This window comes from Meles meles, chromosome 10 (assembly GCF_922984935.1).
Source record: "Meles meles chromosome 10, mMelMel3.1 paternal haplotype, whole genome shotgun sequence".
NCBI classification, from domain to species: Eukaryota; Metazoa; Chordata; class Mammalia; order Carnivora; family Mustelidae; genus Meles; species Meles meles.
Genome location: NC_060075.1, coordinates 32,393,254 through 32,416,051, shown reverse-complemented (window position 1 = coordinate 32,416,051; position 22,798 = coordinate 32,393,254). Strand labels below are relative to the sequence as shown.

The window sequence follows — 22,798 nt, the reverse complement described above, 5'->3', positions numbered from 1 at the left end:
CCAGCATAGAAGAACATATCTTTGGATATATACCTGCTCTGTGCCCCATGCTGTTACACTTTCTTCTTTTAATTCCAATATCTTCTACCCGGTCACATTCATGAATCATTGTAAGTAGCTATAGATCATTTTTTGAAGATGATATACAAATAAATTGTAAAAGAAATATACCTTAAGTACATTACTTCAAATATGTATCTTCAAATATCAATTCAACTAGTGTAAATACATTCACATTTATATTGAAACTCTTCCGAAGTTTGCATAAAAATTTCTTTCAGCTGAACTGAATTATCCACTGAATTAAGGTGTCAGCTCTTACCTTATACACCATACTTAAAAGTTTTGGACTGATTATTTTCTTTTCCTAAGACAGGAAAGTTTTACAATAATCACCTTTCCTAAGGGGACAGTATTATCTTTCCAGGAGAGTTTAATTTATCTTGAAAAAAGGAAAGTTGCATGCACATTTAAATGCACTGTTTCTAAATCTGGAGCCATCCAACTTCTTTGCAGGAATGGCCAAGACAGAATGAGTCATCTTCTTCAGTTGGTTTCCATTTAACAAGGACTAAACTTCAATTAGCTTTATACACTGAAACACATTTTCAGCCCTTAGACTATAAACCCTTTTACTGAAATGGAAAGACTGGAATTTATAGACACAGGTTCAACCATTTTCAGAAGTCCCAACTTTGTTCTTTAAATGAAACATGAAAGGATTTTTCTCATTAGATAAAATGTCTAAGGTTTTTTTTCCCCACAAAAAGAAGAGTCAGAAAGATCTTGAATGCAGGTAGTTTATTTGGGAGGAGATCCTGGGACAAAGGAATGAGGGACCAAGGAAAGTGAGTTCAGAAAGTAGAAAAACCAAAGTAAGTGTCCATAACCAAAGTTCTCACAATGGGCAAAAGAAGCTCAATTCATCAGATATTGAGGGTCCTGATATAGACATCATGTTTCCCAGAATTATCTTCCCAAGGGACAAGAGGCCAGAGTTTCCATCTCCTAGTGATATAAGGTTGTCCTAGAGGGTAAGTCACCTGTATTTTCAGGTTCCCTAGTATCAGAGAAGGATTTGGGGCAGAAGCTGAAAAATCTGGCTCTCACTTGAAGTAGGAAGTGCAAAGTCAGTCTGAACTTGTACAGAAGTATACAGTTTGGCTTCCGCTGAAACCAGATGTAGGCCGAATGAATGCATTTCAGTGTTCCAGAGGTGTCTAATAAAAGTATCCAAAATGGCAGATAGTTAATGAACCACACTTCTTGTGCAATCCCCCTTCCACAGTCTCTGGGCTGGGCCTATGATGACTCTAATAGAATAAAACAGAACTGATACTATGCCTGTTCTGGGTCTAGCCCTCAAATGACCCAGCAGCTTCTGCTCCCTACTTAAAATGCTTGCTTTTGGAACCCAGTCACAATAACTTCAAACTCAGTGTAAGGACCATGTGGAAAGAACTGAAACCTGGCTGAAAGGTCTGGCTGAGCTCCTCGTCAAGCCTTCAGATGACTAATGCTGTCCCAGTGACCCTGGACGATACCATGTTGGGAAGAATTACCCAGGGAAGCCGTGGAATTATAAGCCATAAAACAAATTATTTTATTTCCTAACATTTTGGGTTACTTATTTTAGTTACAGCAATCAATTAAGATACCAGTCAAGAAACCTTAAAACAAATAGGGTTGTCAAAGTCCCTAAGAAGGATAGCTTTGTTTTCCAGATATATCCATAGGAGAACTGAATTTTCCTAGTTTTGCCTACTCTTCACCAAGCCATGTGGCAACACTTATCATATCTCTGACCATTAGTTATGGCTCTGAAGGATTTCAAGTAATTTTAGTGATTTTGAGAGGAAATGTTTTTTGATATGTTTTACCAAATTACATTGGTGAGTATTATTGCGTGACAAATTTTCATGTCTATTCTAACCTTTCTCCCCATTGTGATTGGTTATAGGGTTACCAGATTCATTTGATGTTCACTCAACAAAATAGTCATTTAAAATTCAATAAACATACCTACTGTATGGCAAGCCCTGTTCTAGGCACTGCTATTCTAATAATGGACAAAATGGACAAAAATCCCTGTTCTCTTGGAGATGGAAGATTGACAAAGAGCAGAAGAAATCACAGAATAGAAATACGTGGTATCTAGAGAGTGTTAAGTGTTAAGGAGAAAGACTAAATCAGGAAAGGATTATAGAGAAAATGTTTAAAAATACACGTTAAATTTTAGATTGAGTGATCAAACGGCAGCATCACTGAGAAGATGCCATTTGAGAAATGGATTGATAAGACAGATTTGGGATATAACTGAAAACAGAGTCAGACAATGGAATTTGCTGACATTTTAGATGTGAGATGTTCTCAATACAAGAGAGGGGATAGTAAGCATCACTCCAAAGTTTGGGCCTCAGCAAATGAAGAATTACATTTCCATTAACTGAAATGAAGAAATTCGGGATTTTATATATAGGGTTCAGTGTTAGACACATTAATTTTGAGATAGAACTAAAGAGGTTTAGGAAGTTTAGGCAACAAGCCTGTGATTCAGGATAGAGGTTTAAGCCAGAGATATAAATATGGGAATCATCAGCATATGGTATTTAAAGCCATGACACTAGATAAAATTATGAAGAGACTGAATATAGATAGAAAAGGAAGAGTTCTCAGGACTAACTACAGGGCTTTCCCAGATACAGAGGTTGGGAGAGGGAGCATGTAGAGGGAAAGCAAGAGATTGAGAAGGAACAAAGCAGAAAGCAAGCCAGCAAGGTGTGGTAGCTAGAAAACCAAGAAAATGTTTTAAGGAGGAAAATGTAACTGACCATATCAAATGTTGCTAATAGTTCAGGGAAGATGAAACATGAGAGTTGGTTATTGAATTTAGCAATATAAATTGCCCTGGTGAAAAGCAGAGTTTTTGTGGAGCAGTGATGCTGAAAGCCTAATGGACTGAGTTCAAGAGAAAATGGAAGCAGAGAAAGTCAGCCGGTCAATACAGAGGATTCTCAAAAGTTTTGTTTTATACAAAAGAAGCAAAATGAAGCTGGCACAGCTAAAAAAAAAAATAATAATGGGAGAAATAACAGCAGTTGGTATGGTGATAAGAATGATACAAAAGGGGGCGCCTGGGTGGCTCAGTGGGTTAGAGCCTCTGCCTTTGGCTCAGGTCATGATCCCAGGGTCCTGGGATTGAGCCCCACATCAGGCTCTCTGCTCAGCGGGAAACCTGTTTCCTCCACTCTCTCTCTGCCTGCCTCTCTGCCTACTTGTGATTTCTATCTGTCAAATAAATAAATAAAATCTTTTTAAAAAAAAAGAATGATACAAAAGATTGGGAATAGTCATGATCCAAGAGAATGGGTGAGAATTACTGGAGTCACGCCTTTAGTGGTGAAAAGGGATGGAATGTAGTATATCAGTGAGAGGCTGGCCTTAGCTAAGAGTACAGATGGTTCAAGTGCATGCTTAGTAATGGAGAAAGAAGGTAGAGTGAATGGAAACAGGAGCAAGAGGCGAGTACATGAAGTGTGAGAGTCCATGAAAGTTCTCCTATGAAGGCTTCCATTCTGCCAGTGAAATAGGAACAAAGATCATTAGCCAAGAGTGATTATGGTAGGAAGGTAAAGAAGGCCTTGGAGGTTTGAAGTTCAGAAAGCATGAAGTAATCAACAAGGAGAGTATGGACTGGAGATACACAGTATCACTGTAGGGCAATGTCACCTACTTTGGAACTGTGGTAGTGACAGCTCGGTTGTGAGCTTCATTCCCTTCAGCTGTGTAGGTGAAGGACAGCACAGTTGGATTTAGCCAGGTTGCATTTGGCTAATCACAGCATCATCTTCCCCTACCCCCACCCCCAGACCCCCTCGCCTCCTCATGGAAATATTAGCTATTTTCTCCCTGACAGATAACAATACTGTTCAGAAAGCTTAGAGATTCTGACTCAGCATTCAATACTTCTTCCAATGATGCCTTGCAAAAGTTTTGTGTTTTGTCATTTACTTTTCCTCTCCCCATCCCACAATTCATATGTTTTTCTATTTTCAGTGTTATGACACACAGTTGTATTCTGACTAATTTTCCAAAAGGGGCAAAGACAACTGTGCAAGGGGAGATATAACTGGACCCTTAATAATACCTCAGTCATGTTAAACACCATTTATTTGGTACCTTTTTTTTTTTTAAGATTTTATCTATTTATTTGACAGAAAGAGAGAGCGAGAGCACAAGTAAGCAGAGCGGCAGGCAGAGGGAAAGAGAGAAACAGGTTCTCTGCTGAGCAGAGAGCCTGATGCGGGGCTGGATCCCAGGACCCTGGAATCATGACATGAGCCGGAAGCAGACGCTTAACGAACTAAGCCACCCAGGCGCCCCTACGCAGTACCTTTTATGTCCTAGGTATTTAATACACATTTCTAATCCTCTCAACAAGTTCCCCCATTTTAAAGGAATAGAAACTTAAGAAGTAAAATGAGTCATCACACAGCTAATAAATGCCAAAGCTGAGATCCAAATCCTGATTTGCATGTTCCACAGTTCTGACTCTGGCCACTCCGCCCTCCAACCCTTTTTAGCCAAGGCAAAACTGAGCTTGTGTTGTCCTAGCTCCAACTGTACATATTCGAATGCCATTGAGTTCACTTGCCCAGATATCTTTAATCCAAGGTGCTGTTTCCAGACTTTCTTTTTCCCAAACACCAGATGTCATTTGCTCCTGAACTTGAGACAAAAATTAGTTTTCAAGTTCCAAAATGCTGAATTTTACTTGTGTTCTCTTGTCCAATTTTAAACATCTAGATTCACTTACCTATACTTATAATACCTCGGTGCTGTTGGCATTTCGGGCCAGGTAATTTTTTCTTGTGGTGGCCTGTCCTGTTCATACTAGGCTGTTTAGTAGCATCCCTGACCCTCACATACTTGATGCCATCAGCACCCGCCCCCGAACTGTGACAACCAAAAATGTCTCCAGATGGGGCATCTAGCTGGCTCAGTTGATAGAGGGTGTGATTCTTGACCTTGGGGTTGTGAGTTCAAGCTGCACACTGGGTATAGAGATTACTTAAAAATAAAATGTTTGTTTGTTTTTTTAAACGTCTCCAGATATTGCCAAATGTGCCATGGGAGGCAAAATTGTCCTTGGTTGTGAACCACTGGAGTAGAAGTGAAGATTACATAGGAATTAGCCACTGGACGGTTCAGTCAGGTAAGTGTCTGCTTTTGGTGCAGGTCATGACCCCAGGGTCCTGGGATATAGTCCTACATGGGGCTCCCTGCTCAGCAGGGAGCTGCTTCTCACTCTGCCTGCTGCTCCCCCTGCTTGTGCCCTTTCTCTCTGACAAATAAGTAAAATCTTAAAAAAAAAAAGAAGAAGAATTAGTTTCATTTTTTAATCTTATTTCAAATTTTACATTGTCACTTTATCCATAACAGTAAAAGATGTTATTTTTGTATTTTTTGTTTTAGATTATGTTTTTTAGAAGACAAGCTCCTCCTCAGAATTTTACATTCTCTGTAACTTCCCAAGAACTTCTTGCTTGTCTCAACAACATCATCACAGGCAGAATTAATTTTAATGGTCCCAAGTTCCCATTACACTTTGAAATAAAAAATCTGTAAAAACAGTGTTTACCACATTAGTGCTTTAAAAAACAAGAAAACCTCACACCTACCTCCAACTATCATCTCTTTGGTGACATAGGTCATAAAACATTAATTTTTGTGTCTCCAGCATTTACAAAAATCCTAACATGTAAGTATTTGCTTAACTTGTGCATTTAAACTGTATTGCAAGGAATTCCATGTATTGACTTTTAAAATTATCTACACCTACAGAACGTCCCTTTATAGTGTCTTCTGACCCACATGCATATTACAGTCCTGCCATCTAGTGGCCAATTACCCAAATTGTAATTGCAATACCTAGTATGAAATAAACCAAATTTCTCAAATACGAACATTTAAATTCCATTCAATATCATAAGATAAAGAAGCCTCTACACCACTTTTACACATATTCATTTTCCAACTAATGAAACATTCCAATTTTTTTAACATTTTTCCTGTAAGTGAGTGAAATTAATTCACATGTTTAAGGTTTTAGCTCTAATATATAGCATTATTTGCAAATAAGGAATATGTAATGTCCACATTACCCCCCCTTTGATTTTATCCAATGTCCTTTTCCAACAAAGCTCAAACTTTGCTGGTTTTTTCTCTTAGAGATCTATCTCTTTGAAGAGAGTCTTAGCTATTCAACAAAACACCTACCTGGACACCAAACTCAGCTAAAATCAAGACATCAGGACAAACTCCTCAGCTGATAAGATCCGTCATCTGATTAGATCCAAAGCTGATTCATAATCTGGAGTGAAATAAAGTTTTTAACAAGTAGGCTATTAGTGTGGTAACACGGTTAACTGAAGTAATCGATCAATTCAAATAGGTTAGTTGGAAATTAGTCGAAATATTAAAACATGTGAAGCATTTTCATTCTTGATTGAATGAACCTCCTCACTAACTCATTCCCTTTACCAATTATGATTGTATACTTTCAAGTATCTCATTCATGCATTATTCTACTGTTACAATAATAATATAGTTAACTAATGATATAAACTGAATGGGAAAGGGAGTAAGGATAAAGAGGATAAGGGTTGGGGTGCCTGGGTGGTTCAGTGGGTTAAAGCCTCTGCCTTCAGCTCAGGTCATGATCTCAGGGTCCCGGGATCAAGCCTCGCATCTGGCTTGATCCTTGCTCAGCAGGGAGCCTGCTTCCCCACCACCCTCTCTGCCTGCTTGTGATCTCTGCCTGTCAAATAAATAAACAGAATCTTAAAAAAAAAAAAAAAAAAAAAGAGGATAAGGGTTGGCAAATCAGTTTCAACTTTACTACTTAACATTCAAGATATCATAAATCTATTACTATTTCATATTTGTAGGCTAACCAAGTATATTTGCTTTAGCAGGAAGGTGTTACCAAATATCTCTAAAATATGCTGGATTGTTCTGTGACGTATCTGTTTTGTAGAAATCAGTAACATGCTCTGAAGCCAAATGAGGCATATGTATAAACTCTCAGATATCTTTCTTTCTAATATTAACTCTTGATACATCACTGATTTGCAAGATAAATATTTATTTCTAATACTGCAAACTCATGTGTGGCATGACCCTATTTCTTTACTCTCAGATATTTAAAATGTCTGAAGTTCAAGAGATTATTTAGACCAATTCCTCACAGCGTAGATGGAAAAGCCAAGGTTTTTAGAGATTTAGAGCCTCACCCACGTTGACTGAGCTCATTGTAGCAGATGAATCTAGAACTTTCAAAGTTACTGAAAGAATAGCCACTAGTCCTGAGGCCAACCCATCACCGAGAGGATTACAAGGTGAGTCTCTCAGAACTGATGCCATCATGCTTCAGTAATTTGCAGGAGTCCTAACCCAAGTCATTCTTTTTCCTCACAAACTCTTAATTCATAAGCTGTACATCCTCTCCACTTCCCTCTCTTCCCAAACCCTATGAGTGTCTCCCGTGACCCCAGCATGAAAAAGCGATTTCTTATTCCTCAGATATTTATTCCTCTCACCTCCTAAACTTACTTGACACCTGCCTGGGCCCTGAACAAACATTAGGGCCAGGAGTTGATCATATTGAGTTGACTGAGGTAGGTGAACTCCATGCTCCCCCTTTCTGCTTCCAAATTATCTCACCCTACTCTCCTGCAAAAATCACTGTTCTTTCAATGCTAATGTCATTTGGATAGATCACTGTTTCCCACAGCTTCTTATATGCTCTTCCCAGCCTCTTCGTCCTACCTCTGCTTTCATTAGCCTTCTGTTCCTGGCACTATTCCATTTGGGTTTCCTTTCTTTATCCTGGGTGACTTCAATAACTAAGTGGGCAACCCATCAAAAAGTCCCAGTTTCTCAGTTTCTTGATTTCTATATTCCATCGACACTTTTTCTTTTCCACTTCAGTCATTTATCTTATAGTCACACCCTTGACCTTTACATCTCTTAAAAAATGCAAACCTTTTAAAAAACATCCTATTGGAACATTTAACTATGGCAGCTTCCTATGTATTCCATAGGCACAAGTACTTCCATACAATCACATAGTTCTTCAATGTTGTAGGGACATCTGATCCTCTCATCCGCCCACTTTCTCATCATCCATCAGTCAGTCCCCTCCTGTCATCACTTCTTAACTGGTTTGGCACAGATTCCGTTATCATCAACAGGTTGCCCCTTTGCAAATACTTTCAACTCTCAGTTCCTTTTCTTCCTCAACTGAGCTCACCCTACAAAACCCCCAATCCATGTATGAACTCCTCTGACTTCAGACTTTCTCCTTGTTCACACAGGAGTGTTACCGATCACAGATTAGGTAATCTCATAACTAGTATCACTTTAAAGTCATAATCTCAGGCCACAGTTTGAATCTTGGTATGACCCAGAAATCTTGGTACAGTTCTCTAATAATTTTACGTTTCTGTTCCCCAGAATGATCGATATTGATCAGGATCCTCTTTCTTTGATTTTCTACTCCTCCTCTTCCACCTTTGACTCTCAGCAGGTATCCTTGCCCATCATTTACTGAGATTATGGAACTATTAGATGGAAGCATTTTCGTCCTCTCATAACCAAATCCCCAAGCCCACCTACCACCAAACCATCTTTCCCATCGCCATCAAATCAGGAGATATCAAGGAACATATGAGACTACAGATGAAAACTTCAGAGCTTGAGGAAATTGACCCTAAGTGGTAAGTTAGTAATGCCCGATTTAGAAGGATGGTGAACATCATGTTCTGTAGAAAATGGAAAGGCATTTTCTGTAGAAAATGGGAAGATACATGATCCAAGTTACGTTGTAGGACAGGGGTCAGCAAACTATAGCCCACGGCCAAATCTAGCTTACTATTTTTACAAGCAAAGTGTTATTGGAACACAGCCATACCTAGTCATTTATGTATTCTTGTCTAATGAATAGCATATTACAACATCAGGGTTGAATAGTTGCCACAGAGACCACATAATCCACAAAGCCTAAAATATTTACTATCCCTTTCTAGACAATTTATCTGCTCTTTTTTAGAAAGATAACTACGGCAGCATGATGAAGGATAAACAGTAATGGGGGAAAATTAGGTGCATGGCAAATATTTAAGAAGGAAATTGTGTTAGTTCAGTAAGAATAATAAAGGCTTGGTCTAACCCAATGGAAGTGGACATAGGAAAAAAAAAACAGACATTTTGTTGTGTGTATAGAATCAGGATTAGATAAACAATTAGAGGAAAAAAAGAAGACAGAAATAGGTTATAAAAAGTGATTCCAAGTTTTCTACTTTCGTGACTGGGAGAGAAGTAGTGTTTCCAATGGTAGTAATAAGGTGTGAGAAGAAATGAAAGTTTCCATGAGTAATAACAATGGGCAATCTAGGCAAGTTCAATACGTACAAAAAATACATACATGGAGATTGCTGAAATTATCCCCAACTTGATCTCCAAGGCAAACGGAGTTGTGGAGGTCACTGGGCTATAACTGGTAGCTGGTGGGATGGGAATAGTTGAAATCACTTTAAAAAATATAAAATAAGAACAACAAAGTCTCTTAAAAGTTTGTATTCAGGAGTTGGAAACAGACCCACACAAAAATTTGCACACAGATGTTTATAGCAGCTTTATTAATAGCTGCCAAAACCTGGAAGCAATATGCCCTTCAGTGGGTAAATGGATAAACAAAGTGCGGTACACCCAGAAAATGGAATACTATTCAGCACTAAATCAGAATGAGATATTAAGCCAACAAAGACATGGAGGAAACTTAAATGCATATTACTGAGTGAAAGAAGGCAGTCTAAAAAGGCTACATACTATATGATTCCAATTGTAACTTTCTGGCAAAGACAAAACTATGGAGGCAATAAAAAAGTCAGTGGTTGCCAGGGGTTTGTGGGGAGGAAGGAATGAATAGGCAGAACACAGAGGATTTTGAGGGCAGTGAAACTATTCTACATGATACTGTATGGTAGATACATGTCAGCATACATTTGCCCAAATTCATGGTACTTACAACACCAAAAGTGAACTGTAGTGTAAACAAACTATGGAGTTTGGGTGATTGTGATGTGTCAATATAGGTTCATCAATTGTAACAAATGCCAACTCTGGTGGGGATATTGATCATGAGGGAGGTTATGCAAGTGTGGGGGTAGGCAGTATAGAGATGAGAAATCTCTGTACATTCCCCTCAATTTTGCTGTGAACCTAAAATGGCTCTAAACAATCAAGTCTTAATTTAAAAAGTCTGTATTTATTTTTTAAAAAGTCTATATTTAAAGGGTAGTTAAAACTGTCATTCATTTATAAACAAATGATTACAGAGAATTTAAAATGAATTAACTCAATCTAGATATATCAAAATAGGTAATTCTCAAATAATGTTCAGTAAAAGCAAGCTAAAAGGATGCCATGATTCTGTATATGTGAAATTTTACAACATAACATACACTGTATGTGGATACACAAATACAGAAGAGCATATCAATGACAACACAATTGCAGAATAGGAGAATAGACGGGACTGGAGGGAGAGAATAGAAGATGAGATTCATTTGCCACACTATATTTCTTTTTCAAAAAAGCTTGCAGTAAAATGCACCAGAGAGAAAGGGGTATGCACTGTCAGGAGAAAAATTAAGAGGAGACAGTAGGTCTTGGGCATCAGAAAAGGAAGGAGGTATGCTTTCAAAAGAATGGCATAAAACAGGCCATTCAACTCTGCAGATTAGTCAAGTGAAATGAGGATTAAGAAGCTCTATTATCAGTCAGAAACCTAACAGAGTTCTACAGAAGGAGGTGGGAGCCAGATGGTAGAGGGTGGAGAGGGGAGACTTGGCACCAAGGAAGTGGAGGCAGTGAGAGCAAATGGCTCATTCAATAAAGCTGGCAATGAAGAAAAGAGAAAGATACACAACAGTTTGAATGAGAAATATTTAATGTGTCCAATGCTTCAATTTCAGGCAGGTGGATACTCAAATAACTCAACATTTCTTGCAAAACATCGAGTCCTTACATTTTCAAAAATAAAAGACATAAATGAATAACTTTTTTCCTTAAGAGGATATCTGCAAACTATCTCCCATGTTAATATGACATAAAATAACATTAAGAACTTGGTTCAAATCACAATAACATGAACAGTATAGCTGAAAAAGTTAAGAAAAGGTGAGCCTTGAGACATCAGGATTTTTTGGATGCGCAGTTCACCCAGATTCCCACAAAGCAGGCACGTATATTCATGCAATCACCCAGTCCAGGATCTGGCCTTCAACCTTTCAGATTTAGAAACAATCTCATCCATGTGAATATAATTAGCTTCTCAAGAAGCTGATCCGCACCAACAAAGCTCATCACAGACTGCAGTTTGAGCCACTTATTTATAAGGAGTGTAATTGCCAAGCAGTCTAGATAGAGCAGTCTGACCACTAAGCCCAATTATCACAAGGGTGTTTGGGAAACAAAGAAGCAGAACAAGGACTTACATTACTGGAATGTGTAATGAAATCTGGCTTCCATGAGACAACAGCAATATTTTTGTCAAGAAATTTCTCTTTTTTAAAGATTTTATTTATTTGACAGAGAGCTCACAAGGAGGCATAAATCTTTTATCTATTTGACAGATATTTTTATTTACTAATTTATTTATCAAAATAAATCTTTTATATATTTATTTGACAGAGAGCTCACAAGGAGGCAGAGGCAGGCAGAGAGAGAGGGGGAAGCAGGCTCCCTGGATGCGGGGCTCCATCCCAGGACCTTGAGATCATGACCTAAGCTGAAGACAGAGCCTTAATCCACAGAGCCATCCAGGCGCCCCTGTCAAGTGATTTCTTTCCTTTTTTTTTTTTTTTAAAGATTTTATTTATTTTATTTGATAGAGAGATCACAAGTGGGGGGCGGGGAGCAGGCTCCCTGCTGAGCAGAGAACCTGATGTGGGGCTTGATCCCAGGACCCTGAGATCATGACCTGAGCCGAAGGCAGAGGCTTTAACCCACTGAGCCACCAAGGTGCCCCTGTCAAGTGATTTCTTAAACCAGCCTACTAGAACATCCTTTCTCTAGGTCAGATCTGCTTTTGCAACTTTCGTTTCTCTGCACCTCTATTTCTAAACATCCTTCTCCTAAGGTACACAGCCATTCCTTACACTAATACCTTTCTGCTAAGGAAAAATCAGCTTACACAGATGTAAGGATAAATAATCATCTCTGTAAGCAGATTCTGCTTTTCTTTGCACTAAATGCACTATACTTGTTACTATTTAACTTTCAGAGTTCTTTCAGGAATCTAGAATCACCTCCATACAGAAGATAACATCTCATTTGTATTTACAAGTCCATTAGCACACACTGAAGGGCAAAGTCAACATTCCCTGAATTTGTAATTCCTATACCACCTTCCTGATTGTTACTCCGAATGAGAACATCTCAGTATATATATATATATATATATATATATATATATATATATATATAATGACATATAATTTCACTATTTAATTTTTCTTCAAATAAACTTCCATTGTTGCCTAAATTTATTTGTGCATGAAATTTGATGTTACTACCATTAATTAGCAACCCAGGTTAGAATAAAAATAATGTTTTAATAATGTTTCAGTACTACTGTACATCTATATACACCACCACTGACTATCACAGTTCCTAAAATACGACATACTGTTTTGTACCTTATGTAAGGTCTAATTCAGCCTACGCAGAATGTCAGAAAGTCAGTACTGCTCTGATTCATCAGACCCTGATGTAAATGCTAGTTCAATATTTTAAAAAAACTTTTAACAAATTGTGGAAAATATGAATTGTTTATAAAAAGAAAAAATCGGTCCCAAATGGAGTCACTTACTAAGCCCCACCAACTTAATATCTAACCTAACTGCAGCTTCCATCTGTTCCAGGAGTGGAATTTTAAAGCAATCTAGAATTTCATGGTCAGCACCAGTGAGGTAATCTGCCCGGTAAGACCCCCTGGCCTTCCTGCATGGGAAGGTAATTTTACCTGAAACAATACACTCATCTGACTTTATTGTCTCACCCTCCTGCCTATAAAAACTTTCCATTTTGTGGGGCGCCTGGGTGGCTCAGTGGGTTAGAGCCACTGCCTTCAGCTCAGGTCATGATCCCAGGGCCCTGGGATCGAGCCCCGCATCGAGCTCTCTGCTCATCGGAGAGCCTGCTTCCTCCTCTCTCTCTGCCTGCCTCTCTGCCTACTTGTAATCTCTGTCTGTCAAATAAATAAATAAAATCTTTTAAAAAAAATAAAAAAATAAAGTCAGCTGATTAGCAGCTCTTAAAAAAAAAAACAACAGCTTTCCATTTTGTGCAACTCAGAGCTCTCCTCTGTTTCCCAGATGGGATGGTGTCTGATTCATCAATCATTGAGTAACGTCAATTAGATCTCCAAACCTACTCAGTTGAATTTTTTTTTTTTTTTTTAACAATATGGAATGTTCCTTAGGATATCTCTAAAATGAGACCAATTTCCATGGAAATGATCTGCCAGGTCTTTCAGGAAATTCTAGAAGAGTTCTTATGGTGCATTAAAGGGCTATCGATAAATGATTTATTGCTGTGTGGGTGGTTAAGTTTTAAAATATTTTCTCAGACATAAAAAGGTATAGTTCTTTTGGACCTACAACAAAATGTTTATTTTGCACAGCTCATTCTATTCAATGTGTGTATGGCACCCTAAGACACGGAGAAATGACTGAAAGCAATTATTAAGGAAAACAGAATAAGGAACTACAGGGTTTGTTGGGAAAGGTACAGAGACTATATATATTTTTTTAAAGATTTTATTTATTTATTTGACAGAGAGAGCACAAGTAGACAGAGAGGCAGGCAGAGAGAGAGAGAGGGAAGCAGGCTCGCTGCTGAGCAGAGAGCCCGATGCGGGACTCGATCCCAGGACCCCGAGATCATGACCCGAGCCGAAGGCAGCGGCCCAACACACTGAGCCACCCAGGCACCCCCAGAGAGTATATTTTTTGAGGCTGTTTGAAAATGTACAGGGGAGGGGCACCTGGGTGGCTCAGTTGGTTAAGCCTCTGCCTTCAGCTCAGGTCATGATCCCAGGAGCTCTGCATCGGGCTCCCTGCTCAGTGGGGGGCCTGCTTTTCCCCTTCTGCTGCCTCTCCCCCTGGTTTATGTGCTCAATCTCTCTCTCATTCACTCTTTCTCTCTCTCTCTCAAATAAATAAATCTTTAGAAGAGGTACAGGGGAGCTGATTAGGTGCAGACAACATAGGAGGAAAAGCCTCAGAAAAACTTCTCTGTCCTGAGTTAGCAGTGGCCCCAGGTTATACTCCCTGTCCAGAAATTTTGTGACCATGAGTCCCTAGTAAAGATAAATGTATACTAAGCTGTAAGACTTTTAGTACTTCTCATGAAGGACAGCAACTGTAAAATGCCATATATATTTAAATCTTTATTTCCAAACTTAGATTCATGGTTACATTAAAAACCTCAAGCAAATGCGAAAGGAAAAAAAAAATAGACATTTTTTTTAAAGATTTTATTTATTTATTTGACAGACAGAGATCACAGGTAGGCAGAGAGGCAGCCAGAGAGAGAGGAAGGGAAGCAGGCTCCCTGCTGAGCAGAGAGCACGATGCGGGGCTCCATCCCAGCACCCTGGGATCATGACCTGAGCCAAAGGCAGAGGCTTTAACCCACTGAGCCACCCAGGCGCCCCGTGAAAACATATTTTTAAAATCTCTTTTAGCAAACTGTAATTATCTTCTGGTCCTAACATTTTCCCACTTCAAATAGTCCCCAAACTTAAATGGACAAAAAACTTAAATCGCCTACTAAAGTGGACACTCTTGGTGCACCACTCACATCCCCTGGTCCCTTGGGACTGCCTTCATAGTTTCTGGGCACCTCTCTCCTGGCTTCACACGTGCTTACTTCCAGAGGCAAGGACCTGCACTCTTTTCCAGAATACTGCCTACCTGTGAGTTGGTTCAGTTTTGCCTTCACTTCCACTAAGCAGGAGGTCTGCCGCCCCCACTCCGGGCAACCTTTCCTAAGGACTGGCAGGAAGTAGTAGAAGCCCAGGTCCCTTGCCCCCAACGAAGACAAAACTGCACAGTGTCATAACACACACCATCATTTCCCAGTGGGGTGCAACTGAAACTACCTTGGGTGAGAACTAGCCTGCAAATGAACCTGGCTTGGGTTTCCTCCTCTCTCTTCTCCTACTTCCCTTGCTTCTTTACCGATTCCTCTTGGGAACACATTAACACAGAAATGCTTTCTTCAAGTTGTCCTTCTGGAGACACTGTCCTAAGACATTCCACTAAGCAGAAAGTCTGTAAAGAGATCCCAGGACTCAGAGAGGGATTATAACAAGGTCAGTCTCACAGAAAGATGGAGTGCACTGTCACCATGTTAGTATGATTTTTATTTTTTTTAAAGATTTTATTTATTTATTTATTTATTTATTTATTTATTTATTTATGAGAGTGAGTGCACAAGCAGGGAAAGGAGTAAAGGGAGAGGGACAAGCAGACTTCATGCTGAATGCACAGCTGGATGTGGGGCTTGATCTCATTACCCTGAGATCATGACCTGAGCCAAAATCCAGAGAAAAACACCTAACTAACTGAGCCTCCAGTATGATTTGAGGAAAACTGGAGAAGCCTTTCAAACTCTACATCCCATATCCCGTTACTCCAGGAAAGGGCCATGGGTGGCTCAAACCTTCATTTCCACCACCAAATCACCAAACTGTGAATTTGGCTCAAGCTTCTGAATGTCATAACTACTTCACTGTGGTGTTGAGGAAGAAGGTGAGCTCAGATTTGCCAAATGTTTCCCCTAAGAGCCCAATGTTTGGGAGATGCACAGGTATACTGGTGGCACCTACCTCTGGCCAGACCACAGGCTGGACAGTGTTTAGGGATAGGTCAGAATGGTCACTCAGATCCACTCAGTGGAACATTCACTTTGCCTTTGAACCAGTAAGCAAATGGAGCAAAGGATATACATGAGGTTAGGATATAGGTTAGTCACTGTGCCAACCATGAGGCACATCCAGAGCCTGGGGATCTCACCCTCCCAGAGAAAGGAATCAGCAGGTCAGAGCAAGCACTCAACTGTGGGCTCATTCTCTGCCTTTTATACCATTTCAGGTTTAAGGAACATACGAAATCAAGAGTCTATTCCGAAGTCAAGAGTCTAACATCATAAAGTTTTCCTATGCCATAGTCAGAAAATTGAATAATTCCTGCACTCATTTCTTGCTACATCACTGAGCCTTACTGAAGTTTCAGTGCAGCAACCTAGTTAAGGTACCATACACAGGTATTTCATTTTTGAGTAAACATCCCACTTCAGAATGACTCTGGTGGCAGCGGTGATTGTTTACCTAGGGATATTGAAAGAGGCCTGCCTAGAAGCCCCATCCTGTCCTTTGCATCATGTGATCAGGTGAAATCGGATGATGACAAGGGCTGTGGTTAGGCTACAGCTATCCTCAAACTCAAGAAAGATCTAGATTCCTTTGAAAGATAGAAGTATTTATGATCTCAGTTCAGGTTCTCCCAGATGCAGATCCTGAGGAAAGAATTCAAGCGCAAATAGTTTATTTAGGGAAACCCAGTAAGGGGGTAGAGAAGTGTCACAAGGAAAGAAAGGCAGCCTATGAAATGTGCACTATTAATGCAGCTACTGTACTGAATGACTGAAGAGATCCCAACTAAATTATCCCACCTTGATAAAAGGGCTGAGGTATTTATAAACCCACCTGGTCAGTCACTGACTAAAGACTGCTCCCTGGCAGCACTAAGTTCCTAGCATTTCCAACCTACCACTACATAGACAGGGCTCCAGAAAAAGCCGTCAAACACAGAAATGCACATATCAACAAATAAAAGTCACTAGAGCACAATGAAATAGTTATGAGAGAACCGGAAAATGGTTATTAACACACCTATGTATCTAGAAATTGAATTAAAAGGGACATAAAATAGGCCCAAGTAGAGTGACTAGGACCTTATATCCATAACACACCCAGAAAGGATGTGCAGGGATATTCAGTTCTCACAGAATTCATGGTAACTTATTTACTAAAATTGAAAAAAAAAGCTCATGGGTCTGATAACGGGCTTTGCCATAAACCTACAAGTCAAATCTGCAGTGCCAAGGTTTTAATGAATACATATTTAAAGCACATATGCAAAATACTATGTGGCAGAAATAACATTCTTTGTAATTAATAAACTTATGATACAAAAATTTAGAGTTATAGAGTAAACCTATATAAAAAGGTTAAAATTATTTTTAGTTTAAAAAAAATGTAGAAGATGGGCACCAGGCTGGCTCAGTCGATGGAGCATGGGACTCTTGAACTTAGGGTCGTGGGTTCAAGTACCAGGCTGGGTGTAGAGATCACTAAAAAAATAACTTTAAAAAAAATCTAGAAGAAATAAGCAAAAAATGTCAGAAGATCACTGTAGCTCACTGCTAGAACATTTCTACAGTCAGAATTCTTTTTTTTTAATTTTTTTTTTAAATCTTTTTTTGTTTTTTTAAAGATTTTATTTATTTATTTGACAGAGAGAGAGATCACAAGTAGGCAGAGAGGCAGGCAGAGAGAGAGGAGGAAGCAGTCTCCCTGCAGAGCAGAGAGCCCGATGCGGGGCTCGATCCCAGGACCCTGAGATCATGACCTGAGCCGAAGGCAGCGGCTTAATCCACTGAGCCACCCAGGTGCCCCTCTACAGTCAGAATTCTTATCAGTTGTCAGTTTGAAACCAGAAATCCACTTGAGCTGATTTAACCAGGAAAGGATTATTAAAAGATTTTCAATAGCTCCATAATTGTGAGACAGGCTGGAGAATAAGATTCCGAAGTTACATAGCCATGCGGCATGTCCTAAACACACAGCAAAGCTCGGTCAGTGAGGATCCTATGGACCCCACTGCCAAACTAAATAGACTGAAGCTAAGGCTACTGGTAGCATCAGTAGTACGGCTCCTTTATGAACCTGCTCTTGCTGCAACTGGTATGACCATAAAACTGTACTCTCTGTAGGTCCCAATTCAGAGTCTGACATAGTTATAAGCAGAGACGGGGCTCTCTTGCTTAAAGAAAGACCAAGAAAAAAAAGTACCTGATACTGAGCTCTATCTCCAGAGCTTCTGATGTTGAAGACCCCCCCCCCCCCAAAAAGCCCTGACAAAGAGGCATGTTTAATTTGAATTACCACTTTCTGTTTCCAAAAAATTTTCTGCCAATGACTTCATTTAATCCATTGCATTCTGTCTGTGGTTTTAATTTCTGATGCACACGTTAGAAGGCAAATGATTCTTCATTTTCTATTATTTTTTATGCATGAAAAATCTCATGACGTGAGTTATTATCAAATGGGGTAATGACCTGGAAAATGTTTCTGCCATTCTGGACTGAAATGTCAACAACAGGAAGGAAGGAAGAAAGGGAAGAAACAACACATATACTTCTGAAATCTAATCTGATTTTTTTGTTTGTTTGTTTTTTGGTACTCATGGTACAAATTATTAAATTCAGAAAAATGGAGGAATCATATCTCAAAGCTGGTCAAAATGATCATTATGGTAATAACTAAGGTGTTATTACCTTAGTTAAAGCTTCTAAGTGGAGCTTGACTGGCTGGGTTCAAAAACCAGCTCTGTGATTTACTAACAAAATGACTTTGGCCAAAACAAATCTCAGAGAAACTAGAACCACAGACCATGGTCACAGGAGAGATGAAGGTTGAGAAGACTGAGTGCTTGATCAAGAACACTTAGGATTTCAGTAAAGGTTGAAAATGTACCACTCCTTGCCCTTATGATAAAGACAGTTAAAGTCAGAAACACACACGGGAGCAAGATGGTGGAAGAACAGGAGACCTAAATATCTTCTGGTCCCCGGAATTCAGTTACATCGATATCAAATCATCCTGAACAACTACAAACTCAACAGGAGATCAAAGAAAAGAAAAGCAGCAATTCTATGAACAGAAAAGTGACCAGTTTCTGGAAGGTAGGAGGTGTGGAGAAGTGAATCTAAGGGAATATATGGGAAGATAGACCCTGGAGGTAGGGAGCCTCCGTCAGCCGGCTACCGGTAAGTGATAGAGCAGCGGAGCACAAAATCAGAACTTTTTGAAGTCTGGTCCACCGAAGGATGTTGCTCCAGTGGCTACGTTGCTCCAGTTGCTCCAATGGTCTCAATCCTCGGGGTCACAGAAGGATTGGGAGTGCCTGAGTGTGGCAGAGCTCCCAAATACTGGAGCAGGGAAGCCAGCTGCAAAGATGGAGCTGAGGAGTGGGCTCTCGGCTCAGGTTGCTATAAACTGTGATCTGAGGCACAGCTGAACCACTACTCTTTGAGCAGGGACCCCACAAGTAGTAGATCTGGGAAGACCCCCCCCACCCTGGGAGGAGTGGCAGGAGAGTGTGCTGCAGGAATCTGCTGGGTTTAGAAACTCCAAACGGGGTCATGTGCCAGGGACAGAAATGCTGGGTTACAGTCTGGGTGAGCATGGAGTGTGGCCAGAGACCAGGGAGACAGGAGTGATTGACTGCTTTTCTTTAAGGGCACACTGAGGAGTGGAGCTCTTAGCTCCTCCAGGGCCGGAGACTGGGAGGCTACCGTTTTCATTCTTGTCCTCCAAAGCTGTACAGAAGGCTTTCAGGGAACAAAAGCTACCAAGAGCAAAAATGAGCAGATTACTCAGCCTGGTGCCTGGCAAGGGCGGTGCAGTTCTGCCTCAGGCAAAGACATTTGAGAATCACTGCAACAGGTCCCTGCCCCAGAAGATTAGCAAGAAGTCCAAGATTAATGATCAATGAGAACTATAAAACTAGGGGGGTATAGCACATAGAATCCATAGCTTCTCTCCCATGATTCTTTAGTCATTCAAAGTTAATTTTTTAAAAATTTCTTTATTTTTTATTTTTCTATTTTTTTCTTCTTTCCTTTTTCAACCAACATCTTAGCTTAGCAATTCTTTTTAAAATCTTTTTATTTTTCATTTTTACAGTCATATTCTATCCCTTCATTGTATTTACCCTTATTTTTTGTATATATATAAGTTTTTCTTTCTTTAAAACTCTGAGAGGCAGTTTCTTCTAACAGACTAAAATATACGCAATATCTAGTGTATAGGTTTGTTCTAGTCTCCCGCCCAATAACATTCTCTCCTTTTTTATTTCCTTTCTTTTTTCAACCAACTTATCAGTTCCTTTTAAAAAATCTTTTAAAATTTTCATCTTTACAATCATATTCCATCCTTTCATCGTATTTACCCTAATTTTTGTGTATGTATGTGTGTGTGTGTGTGTGTGTGTGTATCAGTTTTCCTTTCCTTAATATTTTGGGAGACAGTTTCTTTTAACTCACAAAAATACACCCAAAATCTAGTGTGTGGCTCTGTACTATTCACCAGCCTGATAATATTTTTTTTTCTTTTCCCCCTCGTTTCAGCTCTTCTGATTTGTTTAGTGTATATTTTTCTAGGGTTGTTGTTATCCTTTTAGCATTTTGTTCTCTGATTCATCTATTCTTCTCTGGACAAAATGACAAAATGGAGAAACTCACCTCAAAAAAAGAAAAAAGAAAAAGAGGCAGTACCAACTGCCAGGAACCTAATCAATACGGACATTAGTAAGATGTTGGAACTAGAGTTCAGAATGACGAATATGAAGATACTAGCTGGGCTTGAAAAAACGCAGAGAAGATACCAGAGAATCCCTTTCTGGAGAAATAAAAGAACTAGAATCTAACCAAGTCGAAATAAAAAAGGCTATTAATGAGGTGCAATCAAAATGGAGGCTCCAACTCCTGAGATAAATGAAGCAGAAGAGAGAATTAATGATATAGTAGACCAAATGATGGAGAATAAAAAGCTGAGAAAAAGACAGATAAACAACTACTAGATGATGAGAGGAGAATTCAAGAGATAAGTGATAGCATAAGATGAAACAATATTAGAATAATCGGGATCCCAGAAAAGAAGAAAGAAAGAGAGGGGTAGAAGTTATACTGGAGCAAATTACAGCAGAGAAGTTCCCCAATTTGGGGAAGGAAATAGGCATCAAAATTCAGGAGACACAAAGAACCTCCCTCAAAATAAATAAAAATAGGCCAACACCCTGTTAGCTACAAGTAAAACTTACAGGTCTCAGAGACAAAGAGAAAATCCTGAACACAGCTCAGGACAAGAAGTCTGTAACCTACAAAGGCATAAACAGTAGTTTGGCAGCAGACCTATCCACAGAGACCTGGCAGGCTAGAAAGGACTGGCATGATATATTCAGAGCACTTAACAAAAAAAATGTGCAGCCAAAAATATGCAGCTATATTCAGTTAGGCTGTCATTGAAAACAGAAGGAGAGATAAAAAGTTTCCAGGACAAACAAAAACTAAAAGAATTTGTGAAACCAGCCCTACAGGAAATACTCAAAAGGGTCCTCTAAGCAAAGAGAGCCTAAAAGTAACTTAGACTAGAAAGAAACAGAGACAATATACAGTAATAGTCACCTTACAGGCAATACAGTGGTACCATATTCACACCTTTCAATAGCTACCCTGAATGTAAATGGCCTAAATGCCCCTATCAAAAGACAAAGGGTATCAGATTGGATAAAAGAAACAAGAGCCATCAATATGCTGTCTGCAAGAGACTCATTTTAGATCCAAAAAGAACTCCAGATATAAAATGAGGGGATGGAAAACCATTTACCATGTTAATGGCTATCCAAAGAAAGGTGGGGAGGCAATCTTTGAATTTTTTTTTTTTTTTTATTTGACAGAGAGAGAGAGAGAGATCAAAAGTAGGCAGAGAGGCAGGCAGAGAGAGGGGAAAGCAGGTTCCCCGCCAAGCAGAGAGCCCAATGAGGGGCTCGATCCCAGAACCCTGAGATCATGACCTGAGCTGAAGGAAAAGGCTTTAACCCACTGAGCCACCCAGGCGCCCCATGGGAGGCAATCTTTATAGCAGACAAATTAGACTTTAAAGATTTACTTATTTATATGACAGACAGAGATCACAAGTAGGCAGAGAGGCAGGCAGAGAGAGAGAGGAAGGGAAGCAGGCTCCCTGCTGAGCAGAGAGCCTGATGCAGGGCTTGATCCCAGGACCCTGGGATTATGTCCTGAGCCGAAGGCAGAGGCTTTAACCCACTGAGCCACCCGGGCACTCCGACAAATTAGACTTTAAACCAAAGACTAAAATAAGAGATGAGGAAGGACACTATATCATACCTAAAGGGTCTATACAACAGGAAGATCTAACAATTTTAAATATCTATGCCCCTAATATGGGAGCAGACAACTATATAAACCAATTAATAAAAAAAAAATCAAAGAAACACATTGACAATAATACAATAATAGTAGGAACTTTAACATTCCCCTCATTGAAATGGACAGATCATCTAAGCAAAACAACAACATAGAAATAAAGGCTTTTGGGGCGCCTGGGTGGCTCAGTGGGTTAAGCCGCTGCCTTCGGCTCAGGTCATGATCTCAGGGTCCTGGGATCGAGTCCCGCATCTGGCTCTCTGCTCAGCGGAGAGCCTGCTTCCCTTCCTCTCTCTCTGCCTGCCTCTCTTGTGATTTCTCTCTGTCAAATAAATAAATAAAATCTTTAAAAAAAAAATAAATAAAGGCTTTTATTTCCACAAAATCTGGACCTAGATGGACTTCACAGATATATTCAGAATATTCCATCCCA

General features: G+C 39.6%; 1 long non-coding RNA gene across 7 annotated transcripts in view; it reads right to left on the bottom strand.

Annotated features, from left to right (window-relative positions):
* Positions 1-22,798, bottom strand: part of LOC123951335 — a 44,388-nt gene that overhangs the window by 13,169 nt on the left and 8,421 nt on the right. For 4 of the 7 annotated variants that reach the window (XR_006820454.1, XR_006820450.1, XR_006820453.1 and 1 more), the window contains one exon: positions 6,280-6,373. This is a non-coding gene — a long non-coding RNA (uncharacterized LOC123951335). Of the gene's footprint in view, positions 1-6,279; positions 6,374-9,487; positions 9,594-22,798 lie in introns of all 7 variants that reach the window. The other 3 variants (XR_006820449.1, XR_006820451.1, XR_006820452.1) reach the window with 2 other exon arrangements.